Source organism: Balaenoptera physalus, assembly GCF_965194825.1.
Source record: "Balaenoptera physalus genome assembly, chromosome: 4".
NCBI classification, from domain to species: Eukaryota; Metazoa; Chordata; class Mammalia; order Artiodactyla; family Balaenopteridae; genus Balaenoptera; species Balaenoptera physalus.
Genome location: NC_138891.1, coordinates 110,530,004 through 110,551,182, shown reverse-complemented (window position 1 = coordinate 110,551,182; position 21,179 = coordinate 110,530,004). Strand labels below are relative to the sequence as shown.

The 21,179-nt window shown below is 35.3% G+C and overlaps 1 long non-coding RNA gene across 1 annotated transcript; it reads right to left on the bottom strand.

The window, feature by feature from the left end:
• Positions 1-935: 935 nt before the first annotated feature.
• Positions 936-20,497, bottom strand: LOC309660147. Its single transcript, XR_014263206.1, has 2 exons — positions 6,262-20,497; positions 936-4,275 (listed from the first exon to the last, which is right to left on the bottom strand). It is a non-coding gene; the product is annotated as an uncharacterized lncRNA (long non-coding RNA).
• Positions 20,498-21,179: the final 682 nt, after the last annotated feature.

Here is a 21,179-nt window from a genome sequence, read left to right as displayed (position 1 = left end):
AATGGTACAAAACCTATGGGATGCAGCAAAGTAATTTTAAGAGGGAAGTTTATAGCAATACAATCCTACCTCAAGAAACAGGGAAAATCTCAAATACACAGCCTAACTTTACACCTAAAGCAATTAGAGAAAGACGAACAAAAAAACCCCCCAAAGTTAGCAGAAGAAATCTTAAAGAACAGATCTGAAATAAATGAAAAAGAAATGAAGGAAACGATAGCAAAGATCAATAAAACTAGGAGCTGGTTCTTTGAGAAGATAAACAAAATTGATAAACCATTAACCAGACTCATGAAGAAAAAAAACGAGAAGACTCAAATCAACAGAATTAGAAATGAAAAAGGAGAAGTAACAACTGACACAGCAGAAATACAAAGGATCATGAGGATTACTACAAGCAACTCTATGCCAATAAAATGGACAACCTAGAAGAAATGGACAAATTCTTAGAAAAGCAGAAACTTCTGAGACTGAACCAGGAAGAAACAGAAAATATAAACAGACCAATCACAAGCACTGAAATTAAAACTGTGATGAAAAATCTTCCAACAAACAAAAGCCCAAGACCAGATGGCTTCACAGGCAAATTCTATGAAACATTTAGAGAAGAGCTAACACCTATCCTTCTCAAACTCTTCAAAAATATACCAGAGGGAGGAACACTCCCAAACATATTCTACAAGGCCACCATCACCCTGATACCAAAACCAGACAAAGATGCCACAAAAAAAGAAAACTACAGGTTAATATCACTGATGAAGACAGATGCAAAAATCCTTAACAAAATACTATCAAACAGAATTCAAGAGCACATTAAAAGGATCGTACACCATGATCAAGTGGCGTTTATCCCAGGAATGCAAGGATTCTTCAATATACGCAAATCAATAAATGTGATACACCATATTAACAAATTGAAGGATAAAAACATACAATCATCTCAATAGATGCAGAAAAAGCTTTTGACAAAATTCAGCACCCGTTTATGTAAAAACTCTGCAGAAACTAGACATAGAGGGAACCTACCTCAACATAATAAAGGCCATATATGACAAACCCACAGCCAACATCATTCTCAATGGTGAAAAACTGAAACCATTTCCACTAAGATCAGGAACAAGAGAAGCTTACCCACTCTCTCCACTATTATTCAACGTAGTTTTGGAAGTTTTAGCCACAGCAATCAGAGACGAAAAAGAAATAAAAGGAATCCAAACCGGAAAAGAAGAAGTTAAACTGTCACTCTCTGAAGATGACATGATCTTATTAATAGGGAATCCTAAAGATGCTACCAGAAAACTACTAGAGCTAATCAATGAATTTGGTAAAGTAGCAGGATACAAAATTAATGCTCAGACATTTCTTGCATTCCTATACACTAATGATGAAAAATCTGAAAGATAAATTAAGGAAACACTCCCATTTACCATTGCAACTAAAAGAATAAAATACTTAGGAATAAACTTACCTAAGGTGACAAAAGACCTGTATGCAGAAAACTATAAGACACTGATGAAAGAAATTAAAGATGATATAAACAGATGGAGAGATATACCATGTTCTTGAATTGGAAGACTCAACATTGTGAAAATGACTCTACTACCCAAAGCAAACTACAGATTCAATGCAATCCCTATCAAACTACCAATGGCATTTTTCACAGAACTAGAACAAAAAATTTCACCATTTGTATGGAAACACAAAAGACCCCAAATAGCCAAAGCAATCTTGAGAAAGAAAATGGAGCAGGAGGAATAAGGCGCCCTCACTTCACACTATACTACAAAGCTGCAGTAATCAAGACAGTATGGTACTGGCACAAAAACAGAAATATAGATCAATGGAACAGGATAGAAAGCCCAGAGATAAACCCATGCACATATGGTTACCTTATCTTTAATAAAGGAGGCAAGAATATACAGTGGAGAAAAGACAGCCTCTTCAATAAGTGGTGCTGGGAAAACTGGGCAGCTACATGTAAAAGAATAAAATTAGAATCCTTCCAAACTCCATATTCAAAAATAAACTCATATGGACTAAAGACCTAAATGTAAGGCCAGAGAGTGTATAACTCTTAGAGGAAAACATAGGCAGAACACTCTATGACATAAATCACATCAAGATCTTTTTTGACCCACCTCCTAGAAGAATGGAAATAAAAACAAAAATAAACAAATGGGATCAAATGAAACTTAAAAGCTTTTGTATAGCAAAGGAAACTATAAACAAGACAAAAATATAACCCTAAGAATGGGAGAAAATATTTGGAAATGAAGCAACTGATTAATCTCCAAAATATACAAGCAGCTCATGTGGCTGAATATCAAAAAAAGAAAAACCCAATCCAAAATGGGCAGAAGCGATAAATAGACGTTTCTCCAAAGAAGATATACAGATTACCAACAAACACATGAAAGGATGCTCAACATCACTAATTATTAGAGAAATGCAAATCAAAACTACAAAGAGGTATCACCTTACACCAGTTAGAATGGGCATCATCAGAAGATCTAGAAAAATAAATGCTGGAGAGGGTGTGGAGAAAAGGGAACCCTCTTGCTCTGTTAGTGGGAATGTAAATTGATACAGCCACTATGGAGAACAGTATGGGGGTTCCTTAAAAAACTAAAAATAGAACTACCATGTGACCCAGCAATCCCACTATTGGGCATATATCCTGAAAACAGCCATAACTCAAACAGAGTCATGTACCACAATGTTCATTGCAGCACTATTTACAATAGCCAGGACATGCAAGCAACCTAAGTGTCCATCAACAGATGAATGGATAAAGAAGATGTGACACATATATACAATGGAATATTACTCAGCCATAAAAAGAAACGAGTTAATTGTAATGAGTTGGGTGGACCTGGAGTCTGTCATACAGAGTTAAGTAAGTCAGAAAGAGAAAAACAAATACTGTATGCTCCGGCATATATATGGAATCTAAAAAAAAAAAGAAAAATGGTTCTGAAGAAACTAGGGGCAGGACAAGAATAAAGACGCAGACATAGAGAATGGACTTGAGGACACGGGTAGGGAGAAGGGTAACCTGGGCCGAAGTGAGAGAGTAGCACTGACATATATACACTGCCAAATGTAAAATAGATAGCAGCTGCTTAGCACAGGGAGATCAGCTCAGTGCTTTGTGACCACCTAGAGGGGTGGGATAGAGATGGTTGGAGAGAGACACAAGAGGGAGGGCATATGGGGATATATGTATACATACAGCTTATTCACTTTGTTATACAGCAGAAACTGACAACATTGTAAAGCAATTATACTCCAATAAAGATGTTAAAAAAAAGTATGTATGTCGGATATTTGGGGAAAATAAAGACGTGCACCCCAGTGTCAGTAAAAGTCACTCATCTTTTCAAATGAAGAGATAACCTCTGATGATGTTGGGGATATTCATTTCTAGGTATTTTTCTATGTAAATATGTACATATGCATTATAGTTAGGTTTTGTACAAAAGTGGGTTCACACTATATATACTATTGTTTTATAAATTTTTTTTCTTTATCATGAGGATTTTTCAATTATTCATCTCTAACAGTATATAAGGACAGTGTGCTAGTACGTTGCAAAGCTATACTACCATTTATTTCCTCAGTCCCCTACCGATGGCTATTTAGGTTGTTTCCAGTTTTTCACTGTTATAAATGTGATGAATATCTGTACATAAATCTTTGTGCACATGTCTACTTACTAGGAATAAATTCTCAGAAGTGGAATTGTTAGTCAAAGAGTATTTCAGCTTTCTTTCTAGAAAGTTTTGCTTCTCTGCTTTCCAGCAGGGACTCTGAATTCCTGCCCCTTCACTCACACTCTTGCCATTATTATTTAATCTTTGCCAAATTAATCGCTTTTGAAAATATATCTTTTAATTTGCTTTCCTTTGCTTACTGGTAAAGCTTAACTTTCCAAATATATTTCTCCATTTTTACCTCTTCTTTTGTGAATTTTCTGTTGGTATCCTTTGCAGTGGACATTTTCTTAGGTGTGGTCTCAGTTTCCCTCTCCTCTTTCCAACATTTATCCAGTCCCACCCTCCTACTCGCTTACCTCCCCAGTCCCTGTTGACAGCTTTGCTCTCCCATCACTTCCTCGTCTTTATCAGTAACTTACAGAAGTTGCTGTTTGTTTGAATTCTAGTGGTGGGACAGATCCATCTTCTTTTTGACTTTTCCTTTCATCAGTAATTAGTTCTGCCACTCTGATTTGAAGAAGTCCCTTCTGGCACTCATCTTCTCTATTTAAAGTATGACCTATTTCCATACAAATAACCCAATGAAAGTTTAGTATTAGTTGTTTTGTTTGTTTTTTTATACTGCAGGTTCTTATTAGGCATCAATTTTATACATATCAGTGTACACATGTCAATCCCAATCGCCCAATTCAGCACACCACCATCCCCACCTCACCGCAGTTTTCCCCCCTTGGTGTCCATATGTCCATTCTCTACATCTGTGTCTCAACTTCTGCCCTGCAAACTGGCTCATCTGTACCATTTTTCTAGGTTCCACATACATGCATTAATATATGATATTTGTTTTTCTCTTTCTGACTTACTTCACTCTGTATGACAGTTTCTAGATCCATCCACGTCTCAACAAATGACTCAATTTCGTTCCTTTTTATGGCTGAGTAATATTCCATTGTATATATGTACCACATCTTCTTTATCCATTCGTCTGTTGATGGGCATTTAGGTTGCTTCCATGACCTGGCTATTGTAAATAGTGCTGCAATGAACATTCGGGTGCATGTGTCTTTTTGAATTACAGTTTTCTCTGGGTATATGCCCAGTAGTGGGATTGCTGGGTCATATGGTAATTCTATTTTTAGTTTTTTAAGGAACCTCCATATTGTTCTCCAGAGTGGCTGTATCAATTTACATTCCCACCAACAGTGCAAGAGGGTTCCCTTTTCTCCACACCCTCTCCAGCATTTGTTGTTTGTAGATTTTCTGATGATCCTCATTCTAACAGGAGTGAGGTGATACCTCATTGTAGTTTTGATTTGCATTTCTCTAATAATTAGTGATGTTGAGCAGCTTTTCATGTGCTTCGTGGCCGTCTGTATGTCTTCTTTGGAGAAATGTCTATTTAGGTCTTCTGCCCATTTTTGGATTGGGGTGTTTGTTTCTTTGATATTGAGCTGAATGAGCTGTTTATATATTTTGGAGATTAATCCTTTGTCCGTTGATTCATTTGCAAATATTTTCTCCCATTCTGAGGGTTGTCTTTTCGTCTTGTTTATGGTTTCCTTTGCTGTGCAAAAGCTTTGAAGTTTCACTAATACTAAACTTTCATTGGGTTATTTGTATGGAAATATGTTAATATAAATGTTTCAGACATTACATGAAATTCCTAAAAATCTTATATTTGTATTTGTATGGAAATATGTATGGAAATATGTTAATATAAATGTTTCAGACATTACATGAAATTTCTAAAAATCTTATATTTGTATTTGTATGGAAATATGTATGGAAATATGTTAATATAAATGTTTCAGACATTACATGAAATTTCTAAAAATCTTATATGTTCTGGTATAATGTTATAAGTAATAATCCTAGTTATTACTTTAAAATGTATATCTCAGAAATAACTAATTTTCTTGTCAACTGCATTATTATGAACTTTCATCAAATCTTTTACCATGGTCATTTTTAAGTCTTTTGTCATTTACAGACAGTTCTGGGTGTACTCTGATGATTTTGCAAATATGTTCCTATAAAAGGGTTTCATCTTCAAGAAATTCATGGAAAAGACTCTGACAAGTACAGGTTTCTGGTAACTGACTGTACTGCTGAACTGAATGAATAAGCATTTTCAGAACTCTGATGAAAAACTGATGAACTCATAAAAGTGCTAACAAAAGATCAAGATGAAAAAAAACAATTAATTACATGGGACTGAGTGAACTGATGAGGATGAGTATAATTTTTGTGACTTTCTGTCTGAATTAAAAAAAAAAAAAAATCCCACAAGGACTCAGAGGCAAAGAATATACAAATCAATTTTCACTGCAAAGTAAAGGAGCTGTTACAGTGGAGGATTACTGGACTGAATGTCAATATTATGACATAGTATGAGTGTGTTTCATGTTTGGTAATTGCAATCATTGTTGTTTTTGTTGTGGTCATCCATGTACAATGCTTGGTGTCAGTCTATTTATCTCTTGTAAAAATAAAATACAGTGTGTGTGTGTGAAAAAAAAAAATAAAAATAAAAATAAAGTATGACCTATTGGGACTTCCCTGGTGGCGCAGTGGTGAAGAATCCACCTGTCAATGCAGGGGACACTGGTTTGAGTCCTGGTCCAGGAAGATCAAACATGCCGCGAAGCAACTAAGCCCGTGCGCCGCAACTACTGAAGGCTGCACACCTAGAGCCCGTGCTCCGCAACAAAGAGAAGCCACCGCAATGAGAAGCCCGAAGCCAGCACACTGCAATGAAGAGTAGCCCCAGCTCGCGGCAACTAGAAAAAGCCCGCACGCAGCAACAATGACCCAACTGAGTCAAAAATAAATAAATTAATTAATTAAAAAAAATAAAGTGTGACCTATTACTGGAAAAAAAAAGTGCATTACATTTTAAAAAATATTTTACATACAATTAATGTATTTGTGAAAAATAAATAGATAGAAAAGGTAGATAGTGAGACACCCCCCCACACACAAACCCAGAAAAATATCTACTTTGTAGCTCCTTGTCAACTGAAAAAAAATCCCCACACAATGTGAGAGTTGTTAGTTAAGTTTTATTTGGAGAAAAATGAGGACTATAACATAAGAGACAGCATCTCAGATAGCTCTGAGGAACTGCTCCCGAGAGGTAGGTGGGAGAGGTCAGTATATGTGTGATTTTGGTGAAGGGGGGTACATACAATCAAGCACATATTTTTGCAGAAGGTTGCTGCCAGTCTCTTGAAGGTTACTACTAGTCACAAGGAACAGGTGTCACAACTTATGATTTTAGTGCTTTTCTAGATATGAGGAGATGCAAGAACTGGGCTCATAAAATCTCATGAAAATATCCACTATCTGAAGGCCTGTTCTGCCAGTTTTTTTCCAAGTGTACACAGTGCCTCATTCCTGATCTCCACCCTACACTCCTTTCAGGGTGTGTTGAAGGTCAGTGACTGGAGTAGCTTGTGACTTAATCATTGTAGAGGCAGTCAGCAAGTGCTAGTTTTTAGTTGGTGCTCTCTACATTCACAGAGTATTTTCTCTGTCTTCCTAGTTTCCCCTGGGATCCATCACTTCCTCTGGAGAGATGAGGGATGTACATTCGTCTAAATCCATGTGTTTTGAATTGGGTGTTCCTCCAGTTTTCCCTTCCACTTCATTACTCTACCATCTTCATATAAGGTCCCGTTTCTTCTGAGTTTCATATCCAGCTCTACCACCGTGTAGGCTCCCTCTCCTACTGAGTGTAATATACTAACCTCCTAACTGTCTTCTTATTATCGCAACACCTGTATCACCTTGGTGACATTATTTTCCGCTTGGATGATCTGCAAAATACCATAGTCATCTACTTAAGTAGATATTCCGCCCTCTACTGTACTTCTGCCACATCTTTCTATTCCCACAAACTAGGATTTTGTCATTTTTCTCAAACTATTATACCTCTGAAATAATAAACTTATCTGCGTTATTGTGATTTTTAATAAGAAATAGAGTAGTCCCCTCTTATCCACAGGGGATACATTTCAAGACTCCCAGTGGATGTCTGATAGTTCTGAACCCTATATATACTATGTTTTTTTTCTTATACATATCTATGATAAAGCTTAATTCATAAATTAGGCAGAGTAAGAGATTAGCAACAATAACTAAAAATAGAACAATTATAACAGTATACTATAATAAAAGTTACATGAATGTGGTCTCTCTCACTCAAAATATATATTGTACAAATTTAATGCCTTCTCCATCTTAACTATGCACTTATCACATACTCTGATGAATTCTACTCAGACTGTGATCATTTCGTAGCTTTGATATCCTGATCCGCCAACCTCCATTCAACTGTAGTCAAGTGCCCCTTCCAGTTGTTCCCAAAACACCTTATGTTTACTATTTCTTTCAATATACCTATTGATTTATTTCAATAGCATGTTAAGTTAGATGAACCCTTCACCCTTCACCCTACCAAGATGAACCCTTCACCCTACCAAGATGAACCCTTCACCCTACCAAGAATATTCACTTATATACATATACACACACATATACACATATGAATACATATGTATGCATGTATACATATAGAACATATACCTATATGCATACATATGTATGTTTAAGCATACAGTTTTTCATTTAGTTAATATTCCAATAAATCATATACAGTTCATTCTCAGTGTGAATCCAGTATTTCTACTACTTTATGAAGCCCTTAACCAAAAGAACATCTTCACCTTTCTGGTAAACTTTGTTTAGTACAGTTTTAAATTCACAGGAAAATAGAGAAAATAGTAGAGTTTCCATAAACAGAAAATCCAGTGTATCTTATTATTAACATCTTACTTTAGTAAATTTGTTACAATTAATGAACTGGTATTCATACATTATTTTTAAAGTTCACAGTTTAGATTTCCTTAGCTTTTTCCCAATTTTCTTTTTCTGTTTTAGAATCCTATCCAAGATACAATATTACATTTAGTTTAGTTTAGTCATGTCTCCTTAGGCTTCTCTTGAACAGTTTTTCAGAATTTCCTTGTTTTTATGACCTTGACAGTACTTATTGCTATTTTATAGGATGATCCATTATTTGATTTTGTCTGGAAATTTTCTCATGATAAGACTAGGTTGTGGGTTATTGGGTGGAAGATCAGAGACGTGAAGTATCATCTCCTTACGTGGTATCAGTGTAAGTAATGTCAACATGATTTATGACTATTGATGTTGACCTTGATCACCTGGCTGAGGTAGCATTTACCAAGGTTCTCCACTGTAAAGTTACCCTCACCTTTCCATACTGTGCTTTTTTTGAAGAAATTAATTGTCTTCAGCCCACACTTAAGAAGTGAGGAGTTATGCTACTTCCTTAAGGGCAGATTATCTATATAAATTATTTGGAATTCCTCCCTATGGAAAATTTGCCTCTTCTCCCTCATTTATTAATTTGTTTAATCATTACTTATATCTTTGTGGGCTCATAGGTATTTATGTTCGTATTGGTTATAATCCATTACTACTTTTTTTCATTGTTCATATTGTTCCAGCTTTGACCACTGGGAGCTTTCAGTTGGATCCTGTGCTACTTAGACATACTCCCATTATCGTGTGTTATTGTATGAATGTATGTGTGTTGGGGTTTTTGTTTGTTTTTAGTTACTTCTTGATTTTCTGGCATTATAAGATGTCCAGGCTCATCTTGTATATTTCTTACATCAGTCCTAGAATCAGCCATTTCTTCAAGGAGCCTGGTTCCTTTCACTGCTGAATGGTATCAAAGACCAAGATTTGGATGCTAGGTGTGATCATTGCTACTGAGTATGTGTTCCCTTTAGGCCTCTCAGCTGACAGAGTGAGGAAATATGTGTGTGTACTAACCTGTGTATGTTTATATATCTATACATATTTTTATATGTAACTTCTATGTCTATATTAAGCTAAACATGAGTTCTTATTGATGGATGCCTCCAACACTAATACACTACCACATGGATCATTCTAGCCTACTACCTTTATTTATCTATAAATTCCCACAGCAACACTGAGAACCTGGTTCCTGTAATCTGCCATCCATTTACTTGAGTCTGAACTTCCAGTACACTTATGTATCTGTATGAGGATTGTCAACCATTTGCTCTGTGGAAAACAATTTTATCTACTAGAGTACAGTGCTTGTGTGCTACTCCTGTAACCTTTGTTCTTAGTGACATCACTTGTTTCCAGATGAATAAGGCTCTAATAAAATCTGTTCCCCTGAAAAGTAGAGCTTTGTTGTGGATAACACTCTGGGTGTATTTTAAAATGGTTTCCCTACCCCTTCCAGAAATATGAGGATTTTTTTCGTGACTCATCACCATGAGAATCTGATGGGGTTCCTGGAGATAGGACTCATGAATACATGGAGGTCCTCCTAAGACTGAGGCCCCCGGGATTTTTTCATTCTCATAGTAGTTCAGACTCAGCCTTCAGCAAATTGTCAAAATTAACATTTAAGTGTTCCTACATTTAAACTGCTTCAGCAACTTCCTCTCCAGGTAAGCAGATCTCAGTTGTGATTCTCCATATTCACCTGACACTCCAGATTTTGGGGTGGCTGTTTGACAGTTTGATGGATCCAAGAAAAGTAGTTGATTTATAGTTTGTTAGCTTTTCTGTTGTTGTTGTAAGGACAGAAGTGATGACTTTCAAGTTGACTTTACATGTTGCAGCTGAAACTAGAAGTTCTTATGCAATATTAAGGAAGCACCTGGACTAGACTTTCCTGACTAATGCAGATAAGCCACTTTCCATCCCTAAAAAAAGCCATCTGAGAATGTTATGAATTCAATTATTGTGCAGACTTACCAGCTATCTCCTCAGGCCAAAAATTAGAATCAGAGTTTATTCATTTTACATGTGTAATAGTGAGATAAAAAGTGTGATGGTAATAATTCCAGAGGTAGATGTACTAAAAAAAAAATGAGTAAAAGCTGAAAAAAATAGAGAAGACTGGGGAAAAATAAAAAGCTGTTGCAAATACCAAAAAGTCATGCCAGTGTATCAACTTTTAGTGAAGGGACTCACAGTCTTACACATCTGTTATGTAGACCCTGTGGTGATTTATATATTTCCACAGAAGGTAATAATTGAGATCTAAAATAATATGCTCAACTCATGAAAATACAAAAACACAAAACTATTTCTAATACATTAAATGTAATAAAGCAGGGTTGTGTCTAATGTATTTTAGAGCAACCTCCATACTTAATACATTTAACACGTAAAAACCAATTGGGACTTAAATCAGTCAGCTTCTATTGCCTGGAAAATCAGGGAACTAGAATACCTGAGTCCACCAGTGTTCTCAGTAGGGGGACCATTTCTGCATATTTTATCTATGATCTGGTATAATGTATAATTGTAGAAAGAAACAGCCATATTAAAATAAATCTTTTTCTTACCCAGGTAATACTATTATGGATAATTATCTACCAAATATATTGACTAAAATAATCAAATTGGAATTGGTTAATATTTGCCTTACTTCTTTTCAGTGAGAATGAAAAGAGAGCACTGGAATATTCCTTGATGATAGATTTTCTTTTAGTTACATGGAAAACTATTTGATTGTTAGTGAAAGAACCATCCTTTACTCTATGAAAGTGACGGAACAACAAATGCTCACATTGTGACTATATCTTGTAGGTATCTGTTGTCTGTCTGAATTAAGGACTGGGAATATTTTGTAAAATAATGAATGTTTCAAGATGGGGAGATATTGTATATGCAGTGGGATATTGTGTATGTTGTCCAGTAATCACAACTAAAGCGCAGTACTGAGGACAAATGTCTTGAAGGGCCCTTTTTCCAAAAAAGCCACCAACAGTTGGAGTCAGTAACCCTCTTACAGGCCTTATTGAGAGTTGACAGAAATAGCCCTATTATTAGCCAGATCCCTAAGCTCTCCCCAGGAAATAAGAAGTGAAAACAAACCATGTGGTTGTTTTTTGTAGAATGTTGATATCACACAACATACATTATTCCCTTCTCTTGTGTGTGTGTGGGGTTTTTTTGTTTGTTTTGTTTTGTTTTGTTTTGTTTTTTCTATCCAGAGCCAAGTGATGTAGGATCCAAGAACATTATTTGAAGAAATTAGAAAGGCCTGGAGAAAAGATGATAGTAGGGTTGTCAGATAAAATACAGAAAGCCTAGTTAAATATAGCTTTCAGATAAACAACAAAATTTTTGTATCGTAAAACTGTCCTATGCAATATTTGGGACATGCTTACAATAAAAAATAGTTATTATTCATCTAAAATTCAGGTTTACCTAGGCATCCTGCATTTTAATTGGCTAAACATGGCAAACTAAATATGGTAACCTGAATGATAGGCATCTTGTTTCCTGGCTGGCTACTTGCTTAGTGACAGAACATTCAGTTTTATTCTGACACTGCCACCTGGCTTAAGCATGATTAGAAAAAATTTAAAAATACATTATGGGAGGATCAGAGTGTGGTATGGTGTTGCGGTACCTCAATAAACCAGTCCCATGTTTTTGAGATTTTTGTGATAAGCTGTCTTCCCACAAAAACTGGATGCCTGCTGAAAGATTTCAAAGAGTAGAACTATCTCAGAGCAGGACTTCTAAAACGCAATGTGCCAAAGAATCCCCTGGAAATCTTGATAAAAAAACAGAATATGTTTCAGAAGGTCTAGGATAGCACCTGAAATGCTACATGTCAAATGAATTCCAAGTTATTGCCCAGGCTGAAGTCCCACTTACCAAACTTTACGTAGCACTGCAGATGAGTGTTACCTAGAGTCCACAGGCTGACTCTCAAAATTTCACTTACAAAAACTTTGTCTTGTCAATGACCTTAGAGTGTTTGGTGATCTAGAAATACTAACTTAAGTTTAATTTAGCAAACAAGACTGGTATGAGAATCCAGAATGCTCTGCTATTGACCACCCTCTTTCTCAATGATAAACTAAAACCTCACAGAATATGTCAATTAAATCTCATTTATGGTGTCTTTTCTTAAATCCCTACCAACATGCTCTGCATTAAGCTTTTTGTTAACTTTTAATAAATGATCAACTATCAAAATTGCATTGGGAACAAAGTTTTAGCAGTAACATTAATCAATAGGATTAAAATACCTTCCTTTTAAGGGTAAGATGGGACAACGTGAGAGAATGGCATGGACTTATATATACTACCAAATGTAAAATAGCTAGCTAGTGGGAAGCAGCCGCATAGCACAGGGAGATCAGCGCAGTGCTTTGTGACCACTTAGAAGGGTAGGATAGGGAGGGTTGGAGGGAGACGCAAGAGGGAGGAGATATAGGGATATATGTATATGTATAGCTGATTCACTTTGTTATAAAGCAGAAACTAACACACCATAGTAAAGCAATTATACTCCAATAAAGATGTTAAAAAAAAAAAACCTGTTATAACTTAAAAGCTAAAGGTAAGCACTAGCATGTATTTTAATATTACTTTCAATTTAAGACATAATTTTGAGACCAAATTTGTGTTGTTGTTGTTGGTATTACTATTTTTCCTTTAAAGATAAGCTCAAACTCTTAAGAAAATATGTTAAATATTTTCCTAATGGTCTCTAATACATGTATTTTATCTTATATTTAAAAATTTGAAATTGAGTCATGTATTAGTAATTCCATTTTTTCTTTCCTCTATCAAATTCTAAAAAGGTAAAAGTTACTATTATGGTGGAAAATATCATTTCCATCATGCCAAAATGAATTACTATCTATGTAATGTCATAAAGAAATTTGAGGTTTCATATAATGTTCAAAGAACTGATGAATTTCCTTTTTATTATAGGTGTCAAAGCATTGCTACTTGCCCTGACCATATTCCAATTCCTGATCCACACGTCTTGCTTCTGCAATAGAAAGGTTTTGTACCATAAAGTCATCAACTGCCACCTCTTCACTCCCAGCCACAGCTAATTGGACTAGAGGGAAAAACCTGACGTATCATCTAGACACCTCATTGCCACCTGACAAGTAAAGGTAAGTTGAGACAATCAGATTCTCTAATTCAGAAATTTAAATTTAAAATCTAAGAATGAGTCATCTATTTTAGAAGTAAGAGGAGAAAATAATATGTATAAACGCATGATTGGGCAGACTACGATATGTCATTTAGAAGACAAACTAATGCGAGAGCAGAGCTTGTGAGCCAACAGCATAAGTCAATTTATAGTGTGAAGAATAAAGCAGACATATACATTGTCAGTAGAAACATATTATCTGCAAAGGACTAGAGCAAAGATTGGTGACCTTCTCCCTCTAGGGTGCCTTGAGCCAGTGTGAATCTAGAGCTGCCCTCCTGCTCCAGCTTCTCTTTGGCCTACCCTATTATGTATTCTATTTTCATAAATCTTCATGGAAAAACTCTCATAGCTTCACATGTATCATTATAATATCTTCCTACTTGATTTAGTTTGTCCACTCTCTGTGCTTTGCAATCAAAAATGTTCTATCTAAACTTTATCTTTAAACATGCAATAGCTTAGATAACGGCCCCAAGAAAGATTTGTCCATGGAAACTGTGCATGTGAACTTATTTGGGAAAAGGTTCTTTGCAGATGAATGAAGTTAAAGATCTCAAGATGAGATGAACCTACATTGTCCTGGTGGACCCCAAATCCAATGACAGGTGTTTTTATGAGAGACAGAAATGAAGACACAGACACAGGAGAAGGGCATGTGGAGACAGAGACAGAGCTTAGAGTGATACAGCTGCAAGAAATGTTTTGAGTCAACCAGAACCTGGAAGAGGTACAAAATATTCTTCCCTAGAGCCTTTGAAGGAGTGCAGCCCTGCTGACAGCTTGAGTTTGAACTTCTGGTCCAGAACCATGAGACAAACCAAAACTGTGATAGTTTGTTACAGTAACTGTAGGAAATTCACACAAAAACTAAGAATAGTTTTCCTCCATACGAAGTGAGTGGCAGAGGTTTTCATCAAATATGTTTTGAATATATAAACCTTGCCTCTATTTTCTTAAATAGAATATCGTGGTTGTAATTTAGACTATTTTCTGAACTCTGAATAAACTTTACTTTTGTATTTTGCAAAGATAATGATTTGCCTGGGACTGTAGATGCTGATAGAGCTTTTGGTCCCTACACCAAGTGGCCCTAGGTTGCTAGATTTTCTTGAATTATTATTTCTCCTTTATGGCAATTTTTTGTAGTCTATTTGTCTACTCTCTAATTGTTATGATTTTATTTTTCACTTGTTAAACAATATTCTAACAAAAATTATTCATTTAGGAATTTATTTATTATGCATAAATAGTGTTTATCTTTTATAGAAATGCAGTTCTTTCAAAAGCTACTACAGGTACTAGAACAAAAAATCTGTGATTTTTTAAAGTGATTTTTGGATTTGTTTTGTTTTGTGTTTGAAACAAGGCATTAAACATTGTCTTGTCCATAAAATTTTGACCAAGTTATTTAGCATCTCATTACCTCATTTTCCTTTTTGTAAAGTGGAGATAGGGTTAACTACTTCATAGATGTGTAAGAATTAAATTAATTAATATACGTAAGCACTTTGATCTGTGTAGTTTTATATTAAACACCAATAAGTATTGTCTAGTATTAACCATTCAAACCTGCTATTATTTATAACTATTAATAAATTAGTTATTACTAATTTTGGTTGTGTATATTTAGCAGTACTTCCATCTCCTAAAACATTTACTTGTAGTAGAAACAACATAATTGTATTTTATAACTATCTGTCTATCTTTCTTTCTATCTATCTCCATATATTTTTTTAAAGTATGAGTACACAGACTCAGATTAATGACCAAATGGGAGCAGAGTTTCTTCTAGTTGCCTAAATTTTTGTGCTTGCTTTTATAGTACATATGTTTATTTCTGAGTCATTTTTATATAGCCTATTCAAAACTAAGCTTGTCAATTCCCCCGACATTCTTCCTTTGATACACATGGACAAAAACATAACTAGATTGCATCTTCCCAAACTCAAATACAGAATTTATCTTCAATTCTTCTTCTTCCCTTAAAATGATTTCCAATTTGTTAACAATTCTTTCAATTCCAACTCCAAACCCCGCACTTTTAGACCCAATCCCACTTCTATTTCTATAGTTCACATCTTATTTTCTATGGCCTGAGATATGGAGAAAGCCGTCTAATTTGCCTCCTCTAGAGTGTATGTGTGTGTGTATGAGACTAAAGAAAAATGACATAAATATATTCCTAACTTTGTGCATGCTACATTTTAAAAGATAGAAGCTCTTGCTGTCTGTCATCTCTAATGTCCCATAAAGGCTGCCATTCCTTGATTCTGAAAAACCTGAGAGTGATTAACAATTATGACACAAGGAAGACTATAAAAAAATCTACTCTCTGCAACTCTTATTTCAAGTATTATTCCAGCCACTGGCATCACTCAAGTTCCTGGTACAGGTCCCAGACCAAGCGCTAGAAAAGAGCAGGCCCTTCCTTCTTTTCAGGTATTAGGATCTTAGAACTTTTTCTCACATTAAGATTATATTACATGTAAAGATAAAGTCCTAGAATTTCTAAATTTCATCAATAATTGGGGTAAAATAGGATTTTATGAGAAAAGAATGCATTTAAGAATTTTAAATATTATTTCTAAGCTTCAATGATACAGAGATGGAAAATTCATAGTGATAAAGACAATACCTTTCAAAAGACTGTCTCTATATCATTTATACATGTATTAGTTACATACACACACACATACACAAACATATGCTTACACAGAGCAGTCTGAAATACTTGTCCCTATTAGAGCTTTTGTGCCTTCCCAATATCCTTTGGCAGAGAATGGATTTTAGCAAGATAATCACCAACATTATATCATGAAAGATTACTAGTACTGGCAAGATAAATTTACTGTCTTTGGGTAGTCACTCTAAAGAATGTAATCCAGTTACCTCTCCAAACTGCCTGTAACAGGATTAACAATGATACTCTAAAAGATGAGAGTAAAGGAAGCACGAAAGGAGGCCCGGGGAAAAGAAATTTCAGACGCCTCATGTGAGGCTCTCTTTCTGTGAAGTGAAAGGTGTTATTTCATCGTTTTCAGAACTTCCTCACAAGCAGGCACTTATTTTCCTTGCTTCGACACTATTAGATGAAATGAATATCCTTGGCAATTGCACCCAAACATTTTAGCCAGAAGAGGCAAGAGGGATCTATTCTGTCTTTAGAGATTCCTCTGTAATGTTGAGAGAAAATTGAGAGAGCTGAAGCTATCAGGAAATAGGCTTGGGCTCCAGGATCAAGGCAGCTGGGCCAACAGACACAACAGGCTCAATTCATGCCTGTTACCAAAACTACTCCAACAAAGCACCACCTGGCAACTCAAGGACTTTCTCTTGGAGTCTTGGATCACAACAAAGATAGACTAGGAACAAAAATGAGTGTTTTTGTTAGTATGAAAGACTGATCCAAAATGGAAAGGCTACCTTCGCATTTCAACCACACAGAATTAATAGAAAAATGTCACTACCAGGAAAATACTACATATACACAAATATTTAGTCAATCTCCATAGCAAGAAATAAAAACCTCAGGTGAAAGAAACAAAAGGTTAACTCCAAGTCATAACAGTAGGGGAGAATTGAAGTCAGCAGGCACACAGAACTGACAAACCTTTAACTATGACCTCAGGGTTACAGGTCATTGGGAGTACAGAAAGCAGTCCCAGATGCTCAGGGAGTTAGAACAGAGGTCCCTTTATAAAGCTGGGAACTGTAAAAAGTTGTATAGTCAATCAATGGACCTAGAAAATTCTATGACTGTGTCTGGGAATATATCACAGAAGTATGCCACCTAGCTGGGCCATGAGAAGAAAACGTCTCTTGCTAGAAATCTGACCCACATAACTATGCTGTTTGCAATGAATGGTTTGAATTTTAAATGCCTGTGGATGGTAAAGCCTAGTACTCAAGCTCACATGGTTTTGGTTCCCATTGTTACTACCAGGGTAGTTGTGTCAGTTGTGTTCAGGAAGGACTTGACTGCACTTGGCTTCAGCTTTGTTAGATGCCTCTTACTTTTGGCTCTGGGGCTTGTCTAGATGGAACACCTGTGAGAACCTAATTCAAGTATTCCGACTCATTCGTTAGCCTGGACATTCCAGGGAATTGACACCATAAGGGACAACCATTGACCAATTGAGAGGAAAAGCTGATGTATAAATACTCTTTTGTGTTTCTTGTAAGCAAGTTTGCCAGATTTAGCAAACAAAAAACCAGAAACCAATTAAATTTAAATTTTATATAAAAAGGAAATTTTACTATAAATAACTCCCATGTAATATTCGGGATTTATTTTAAATTGTTGCTGTTTATCTGAAATTTAAACTTACCTGAGTGTTCTGTATTTTGTCTCCCAATCCTGCTTGAGAGAAAAATTCTAAGATGCCTTCTGAATGGCTCCTTAGAGTATCCTCTGTGGGAGAAGAGCCCTCGTTGCCTGTAGCGGTGACCAGCTCGATAGCCCACCTTTCAATTGGCTTCCCTTCTTTCTTGTTTTATGCTAGCCAGTTTCTCATTCCTCTACCTAGCTATCAGTTCTCAAAGTAAAGCAACAACACACAGAGCTTGTTTACTTTGAGAGAAACCATAAAATGTAACTATAGAAAGGGCACCCTCAGAATGGCATTCTAGAACCAGATAGTTCACTGGGAAACAGCAACTGAGGGTTTATATTCCCCTAAAATTTGTATGCTGATAACCTAATGCCCAAGGTGATGCCTTTGGGAAGTGATTAGGTCATGAAGGCAGAAACCTCATGAATGGGATTAGTGCCGTTATATCAATAAAAGAGGCCCCAGAGAGATCCCTCTCACCTCTGTCATGTTAGGATATAAGACGTCTGCAACCTGGAAGAGAGCACTCATCTGACCATACCTGCAGCCTGATCTCAGACTTCCAGCCTCCAGAACTATGAGAAATAAATTTCCATTCCTTATAAGCCACCCAATCTGTGGCATTTTATTACAGCAACCTGAATGGACTAAGGCAGTGATAATTCCTAGCATCCGATAGTAGTAGAGTTATCAATATTTTCACATATGATGGATTGGGATGAGGTACTAAGGAAAGTGGGTACTGAGTTATGCAGTATCTCTCCAAGGACTGTTTAGTTAGTCAACTACTGTTAATGGATTGAAAACCCAATGTTTGTTAATGGCCTTGAAACAGAAAAAAACAAATGAACAAACAAAACCACGGCCAAATCTTACAGAATGCTGTGGGAGATATTTGTGTCTTTATCTTTAATTGTTTTTGCTGTTTGTGGTGTAAGGCAATATTGAAGTTAAATATTATCACATAAGGAGAACCAATTCCATCATTTCATTTATTGAAAAATTTGTCATTTCTTCACTGGTTTGTGGTGTCATCTCTATCATATGTTGTTTTCATATCCCTGGGTGTCTGTAACTGGGCTTTTAAATCTGTTCTATTCTACTTATGTTTTCCTAAACCAACACCATGGTATTTTAATTATTATAGCTTAATACTAAATCTTTCAGCTGGTAAAGAAAGTGAGTGTTCCATGTTGTTCTTCAAGAGAGAATGTTGGATATTCTCTCCTAAAAAACAACAACAAAAAAAAAAAACAAAAAAACTTTATATTTTGTCTGTGATTGCATTGAATCTATAGATCAGTTTGGAAAGAGTTTTATCTTCATGATATTATACTTTACAATACATAAACATGCTGTGTTTGTCTATATAATTAGGTCTTTTAAAATATTTCTCAATAAAGTTTTATAATTTTTCCCATAGAGGATTCCTGCATACATTGTGAGATTTCTTTCCAGATAATTCATATTTTCTATAATATTGTAAATAGTATCTTTCAAAATTTCATTTGTTAACTGCTTATTGCTCATAGGTGTAGAAAATAAATAGATATTCCTATTGATTTTGTATCCAGCGTCCTTGATAAACTTTCTTATTCTAATAATTTACAGACCTTTGGATTTTTCTCTGAACACAATCATATCATCTGCAAATAATGACAGTTTTATTTATTTCCTGCTATTTCTTATACTTCCAATTTTATTTTCTTGCTTTACTTTACTGCTTCGAATTTTCAGTGAAGTTCTAAATAGAAGTAGTGGAAGTAGCCCTTCTTGTTGCACTACTGATTCTTTCAATGATCCATCACAAGTATGATGTTTGCTGTAAGTTTTCCATAAATACTCTTATTCAGATAATTTTCTCTTCTAAATTCTCTGTGGATTTTTATCTTAAATATATTGAATTTATCTAACTCTTTCCTGATGCTATCAATATAATAATTTCATTATTTGAATCTGCTAATTCATTGAATTACAGTAATTGTTTTTCAAATTTAAATCACCTTGTAGTCAATACAGTTAAAATGCCAAATTTCTTTAAATAAGACTATAGGTTAAATGCAATTCTAATTAAAATTACAGAGGCATGTTGAAGAAATTGGCAAGATGCTTATAAGGTGCATATAGGAATACACTTCTTCCTGCCTCCCTCATCTCTAAGCAATAGATTAATTTTTTCTTCTAGAGCTTTATATAAATGAAATCTTATGTGTGTACTCTTTTTTGTCTGAATTCTTCCACTCGGCCTAGTTATTTTGAGATTCATCCATGTTGTTTTGTGTACAATTAGTTCATTTATTTTTTTTAAACTTAATAAACTTTATTTTTTAGAGCAGGTTTAGCTTCACAGTAAAACTGAGCAGCCGAATAACACAGGGAGATCAGCTCGGTGCTTTGTGATCACCTAGATGAGTGGGATAGGGAAGGTGGGAGGGAGATGCAAGAGGGAGGGTATATGGGTATATATGTATACATATAGCTGATTCACTTTGTGATACAGCAGAAACTAACACAACAATGTAAAGCAATTATACTCCAATACAAATGTTAAAAAAAAAAACAACTGAGCAGAAAGTACACAGAATTCCCATATCCCCTTCCATATATTCCTAGTCCAACAGATGCACAATCTCCCTCACTATTGATATCCCTCACTGTTGATACATTTGTTATAATTGACGAACCTATATTGATGAATCTTTATCACACAAAGTCCATAGTTTATATTAAGGTTCACTCTTGGTTTTTTATATGCTAGGGGTTTGGACAAATGTATAATGACATGCGTTCACCACTGATACAGAATAGTTTCACTGTCTTAAAAATCCTCTGCGCTCTGACAGTTAATCTTTTTCTCCCCCTTAACCCCTAGCAACCACTGATTCTTTTATTGCTTCTATAGTTTTGCCTTTTCCAAAATGTCATATAGTTGGAATCATGAGGTACATAGCATTTTCAAATTGGTTTCTTTGACTTAGTAATATGCATTTAAGGTTCCTCCATGTCTTTTTATGACTTGATAGCTCATTTCTTTTAGTGCTGAATAATATTCCATTGTCTTGATGTATCACAGTTTAT